This window comes from Vulpes vulpes, chromosome 1, assembly GCF_048418805.1.
Source record: "Vulpes vulpes isolate BD-2025 chromosome 1, VulVul3, whole genome shotgun sequence".
Classification (NCBI taxonomy): Eukaryota; Metazoa; Chordata; class Mammalia; order Carnivora; family Canidae; genus Vulpes; species Vulpes vulpes.
Window position 1 is genome coordinate 134341877 of NC_132780.1, and position 6592 is coordinate 134348468.

Genomic DNA, 6592 nt, shown 5'->3' on the forward strand with positions numbered 1-6592 from the left:
TCATTTTTTTACCTGTTAAGTTAGCAAAAATTCAAAAGTTTAATAACATAGTCTGCTGGAGAGGCTGAGGGGAACAGAGAACACCGGGCAACCCATTTAAGGTAGTAAGGCAAGATCTGGCAAAGTTACAAATACATGTACCCTTCCCCCAGCAATCCCACTACTGGAAATGTATTCAATAAATCTACCTGCACATATCCAGAATGCACATGCTATTTATTTCAGCATGGCTGATGATTCTTTTTACATTTTTATGATAGTCACACACACAGAGAGAGGCAGAGACACAGGCAGAGGGAGAAGCAGGCTCCATGCACCGGGAGACCGACGTGGGACTCAATCCCGGGTCTCCAGGATCGCGCCCTGGGCCAAAGGCAGGCACTAAACCGCTGCACCACCCAGGGATCCCAGCATAGCTGATGATAATGATTAGAAACAATCCAGGTATCCATTAAAAGAGGCTGATGAGGGGCACCTGGGTGACTCAGTGGTTGAGCATCTGCCTTTAGTTCAGGGCATGATCCCCAGGTCCTGGGATGGAGTCCCACATTGGGCTCCCTGCATGAGCCTGCTTCTTCCTCTGCCTGTCTCTCTGCCTCTCTGTGTGTGTGTCTCATGAATAAACAAATAAAATATTTTTTTAAAAAAAAGAGGGGAGCTAATGAAATAAATTATGGTAGATCCATTTAACAGAACACCATGCATCGTCTGAAAGAGCTCTCTGTCAGATGGCAAGCTCTCCAAGAAGCAGTACAGTATAGCAGTTAAGAATCTAGATTCTAGGGATACTTGGGTGGCTCAGCAGTTGAGCTCTGCTTTCATCTCAGGGCGTGATCCTGGAGTTCAGGGATTGAGTCCCACATTGGGCTCCTTGAGGGGAGCCTGCTTCTCCCTTTGTCTATGTCTCTGCCTCTGTGTGTGTGTGTGTCTCTAATGAATAAGTAAATAAAATCTTAAAAAAAAAAAAAAAGAAAAAGAAAAAAGAACCTAGATTCTGGGGGCCCCTGGATGACTCAGTTGGTTAACCCACCAACTCTTGATTCCCATTCAGGGTTGTGAGATTGAGGTTCCACTTTGGGCTCCATGCTCAGCACAGAGTTTGCTTGAGACTCTCTCTCCCTCTGCTCCTCCTCCCCCTAATAAATAAATAAATATTTTTAAAAAGAAAAAAATAACCTAGCCTGGAATTCCAGCTATGTCACTTACTGGCTATGTGCCCTTATGGAAACTAGTTAACCGCTCTACTTCCTCTATCAACTGCCTTAGTTTCCTTAACAGTAAGAGCTAATAAAAATAATACCTGTCTCGTAAGGTTGCTATTAGAAGTAAATAAGTTAACATTCGTAAGACTACTGATCACCATGCTAAGCAAAAAAAAAAAAAAAAATCAAGGTACATAACAATGTGTACTACATACTTCCTTTTAGGGTAAATATACGTATGTGTGTTTATGTTATGTATTTGTACATAGAAACTCTAAAGGGATATGTAACAAACTATTAGACATAACTGGGATTCAGGATAGAAAATAAGACCAAGAGTTTTCATTGGAAACCTTTTTATATTGTTTTGATTTTTAACCATAGGAATAAATACCTATCAAAAGAGTAAATATAAATAAGAAAGATGTTCCAGCATTCATCCATCCATGTCAGCAAACCAAAACCTAAATAATGATGGGACTGTATAGGCATTACCTGAGACAAACTGGAAAATTGGGGACATTTCCCTTTTGGAAGGACAAAGGTGATGCTACATATGATCAAAGTCTACAAAATTTTGAACCCATATGAGCAGGAATAAGTGGAATCCCTCCTTCACAAAAGAAATATGCACAGTTGGAGCACCTGGGTGGTACGTCTGGTAGGCATCCAGCTCTTGATTTCAGCTCAGGTCATGAACTCAGGGGATCATGACATCACACTCACATCCACTCCATGCTCAGCAGAGTCTGCTTGTCCCTCTTCCTCCCCCTCTGCCCCTTCCCCAGCTCTCACTTGCTCTCAAATAAATAAATAAACAAAATCTTTTTTTAAAAAAAGAAATATGCACAGGTGTTTCATGCTGAAAAAATAACAATATTTATTTCATTTTTAAATTATTAATTTTTAAATAATACTTATCCTACAAAGAACTCAAAAGGTATATATAGAACTTATAATTTATAACCACAAACTTTCTTAATACTCGTGATACTTCAAAAAGGGGCAAGAGAGGGAAGATGAGGTAGACAGGTGGAAGAACAGGGCACTGGAGATCTGGGCACAGGCAACAAGGGGGGACCAACAGATCACTGGAGGGCCTGGTACCCCAGGAAGGGGCAGGAGAAAGCACTCATTTCTGTGACCTCTGCTTTGAGGATGAGGTTCAACTTCACTCATGGAAGAAAATGTTTAAGATTTCCTTACAAGGAACACAGGGACCATCCACAGCGCTGATGTTCTCTAAGTGTCATGGCCTCCTTGGGCTTTTCCAGGAGGCAATCACAAGCATCTCATAGCTGGTTGCTCTGCACAAACAAGTGGCCAGTGAGTCTGCATTTCTCCAACAAACCAGGTGTGAACCAACAGTGATGGGTAAAAAAGAAGGAGATGGAGAAGGGTTTTCTTTCATCTGTTCTAGTAGGATTCAGGTTTTCTCAGAGGACAGGAGCAAAGCAGAAGTTGGCATTTACATTCCTTTTACAGCAAATGGTTATTCCAGAGAAAGCGCAGCAACACATGAACTCCTCCAAAGAAAAGCAAGACAAAATGAGCCAGTGCCTCTCTGACTTCCTGTTGAAGATCCTGTTTAACACAAGAATGAGAGGGGAGGGGGTTAAAAAAAAAGAGCAATAGAACAATCAGTAGATAGAAACTCCATATTAAGATTAATTCAATCAATGTCACAAACAAGCATCTTGGGCTGCTTTCTGAACTGTATGAGCCGGACAATATCTTGGTCTGTTGTGTAATGTCCACATCCTCTGCATGCCCTGGGAAGTCTTCCTCTGGGCGGGTTTTCCCATCTTAACCATCAGCAATCGGGGCACTCTTTTCAGGACTGATGACCTCTTCCTCTGGCTTTGCAGAACCTTTGCTTTGTTCTCTCAAAGAAGCAAGATGTTTGCTTTGGGGTTGAAAGAAAGGATAGGACATAGATGAGTGTGTGGGGGTGAATATGAGCCAAGTTGGAGGTAACAGAGCACAGCAGGTCTATGGAGCAGTAAGCACACACCACTGTTTATTTGTGAACATCAAGAGAACAAGGCTGAGAGTCAAATACAAATGGGTCTCCCTGTCCCTGTCCCTCGTCCAGCAGTCCCTTCTCAACACAGCAGACTTGATGGGCCGTGAACTGTGCTCCTCTGCTCAGTGCTCTCCAGCGGCTCTGCCTCAGTCCTCAGGGGGACCTCAGCGCCCTCCCTCATCTGCCTCTACCAACCACTCTGACATAGGTTTTACTACTTTTTCTCCTACTCAGCCTCAGCCTCATTGCTTCCTTGCTCAAACATGCCGAATCTGCTCCTGCCTCTGAGTCTCTGCTTTCCGCTTGCCTCCACTGCTCCTCCACCCCACCCAACTCAGGACCCAGAATCTTGGGGTCCTAAGATCATCCAGGGCTCCCTCCACACCTCTGTCAAGGTTTTGCTCAGAAATTACCCTCCCAGTAAGGCCTTCCCTCCTCAACTTAAAACTGTAAATCCTCCAACACTCTTCATTTCTTTCCTTGCTTTATTTTTCTCCACAATATTTATCAGTGTCTGATAAGCTATATACTTTATTTGTTCACTTACAGTTTGTCTCCCTTTTAGATTATCAACTCCATGAGATTAGGGAGTTGTCTCATTTTTTAAAAGATTTTATTTATTTACTTGAGAGAAAGAGAGAACATACACACGGGGGCTAAGGAGAAAGGGAGAGGGAGAAGCAGACTCCCCACTAAAGCAGAGAGCCTGACAAGGGGCTCAATCCCAGAACCCAAGATCATGATCTAAGCCAAAGGCATCCACTTAAACAACTGAGCCACCCAGGTTCCCCAGTTCTGTCTCTTTTAATCTCTGCCATAACTCCAGTACTTAAACAGATCCTGACACACAGTAGATACTCAATAAGTGTTAGTTGAATAAATGAATGAATGAAAGATAAACCAATAGTAGCAAGCTAAAGAATTTAGACTGTGTCCTGTCAGCAACTGGGAATCATTAAAGGATTTTCCCCCCTTTTTAGTTGATATCAGTTAGGAAAATTGAACGAGTTTCCTTCCAGCAATGTAGATAAGAAAATGTATACAGCACCAAATCAGATGCTCATATATTTAAATTCTAGTTTTGTCACTTAATTGCCAAGTGACCTTAGGTTACCTAATCTCTCTGAGCCTCAACCGATTTCTCCTGAAATGCTAATCCACTAACCCATAAAATTATTGGGAGAATTAAATGAAATGTTTAAGAGTCTTTCAAAGAGCACCTGCAAGAAATTGTTTAATAAACATTGGCTTCTCTCCCCTCTTTCTAACAAGCTAAGATATTCCATATGCATTATTGTACCAGTGAGGGTCCCAGAGGGAACAGATGGCACACTGCAGAGTAGGATAATTCAGAAAGAGGGGAACTGGGGTGGTTCAGTTGACTTGAGTCATGATCTTGGGGTCCTGAGATCAAGCCCTACATCGGGGTCCCTGCTCCATGGGAGGCTTCTCACTTTCTCTTTGTCCCCAATCTTGTGCTCACTCTCTCTCAATCATGCACTCTCTCTCTCTCATAAATAAATAAAATCTTTTTTTTAAAAAAATGATAATTCAGGGATCCCTGGGTGGCGCAGCGGTTTGGCGCCTGCCTTTGGCCCGGGGCGCGATCCTGGAGACCCGGGATCGAATCCCACATCGGGCTCCCAGTGCATGGAGCCTGCTTCTCCCTCCGCCTGTGTCTCTGCCTCTCTCTCTCTCTCTGTGACTATCATAAATAAAAAAATAAAAATAAAAAAAATTAAAAAATGATAATTCAGGGATAGTTAAATAAAGAGACTACCTACAAAGGTGGGGGACAAACAAGGTGATGCAGTTACCCAGGCTAGTAATGTCTCAATTATTGCCACTCCTAGGCCTGTAAGGATGGCAGGGGAGGCAAGGGCACAATTTCTAGAATCCAGAAGGAAAGAGTCCTCTAGAGAAAAATTCCAAAGACATATTTAAATCCTAAAAGTGATAAGAAGACTATTTTAAAACATACTTTAGGGATACCTGGGTGGCAGAGTCAGTTAAGCATTCAATTCTTGGTTTTGGCTCAGGTTATGATCTCGGAGTTGTGGAATCGAGCTCCACAATGGGCTCTGCACTCAGTGTGGAATCTGCTTGGGATTCTCTCTCCCTCTCACTAACCCCCTCCAAAATAAATAAATAAATATTTTCTTAAAATAATAAAAATAAAACATACTTTCTACCTAGGAAAATTACATGCCCTGGATGAGGGGGGAGAAAATACCAGGTCCTTGAACCAAAATCCCGCAAAACCCCTAAATAGCAAAATAGAAGATGTTATTTTTGAGAATCAAGACCTATTTGAAAATAAAGAACACTTGCTTAAGTGAAAACCGCAAGAAATCAAGTTACATGGCAGCTCAAGGACAATCCATTTAGCAGACAAAAGTATAGCTCCTTGTTAGGAAGTTCCAAGAGCAAGAATAAAAGTTTCTTTAAATACACCAAAAGCAAGAAGACATCTGGAGAATCACTGTGGCCACTTGATTAAACAGAGTACAAAAGGTAAATAAATGATGACTATATATGAAATATACCATTCCAGATTTGAAATTCTGTTGCTTGATTTAAGTCTTGAACCAGCAGAGTAAAGCCTTGAGCATTTTAGAGCCAAACTTCAGAGGTATTTTTTAAATTATTTTTTAAATGTACTGTGGTCTATTTATAGGTGGTCTAAAATGTAATTTTGTGGTCCAGGACAAGATATCTTTAACAGTCTAGGGCAAAGCCAGCTTTGAAAAATGCTGCAGGGAAAGCTAGGGCAGGCGTATGGATGGACATACAGATCAATGGAATAGAATGGAGAGTCCAGAAATAAACCCTCACATTTACAGCCAAATGATTTTGACAAGGATGACAAGGCAATTTAATAGGGAGAGAATAGTCTTTTCTTTTCAACAAATAGTGCCAGGACAGCTGGATACCCATATGCAAAGGAACGAAGATATCTTTTAACTCATACCATATGTAAAAACGAACTCCAAATGGATCAAAGACCTAAATATAAGGGTTAAAACTAAATCTCTCAGAAGAACAAATAGGTGTAAATCTTCATGGCTTTGGATTAGGCAAGGTATATTAGGCAATATAACCCCAAAAGTAGCAGAAATAAAAGAAAAAAATACATAAATTGAACTCCATCAAAATTAAAAACTGTGCTTAAAGAACACCATCAAATAAGTGAAAATGGGAGAAAATATAAGGAACCTCCACCTAGAATGTACAAAGAACTCCTACAACTCAATAATGAAAAAGAAAAATAATCCAATTTTAAAATGGACAAAGAATGAATAGACATTTTTCCAAGGAGATATACAAATGAGCAGTAAGCACATAGGAAGATACACAACACTGA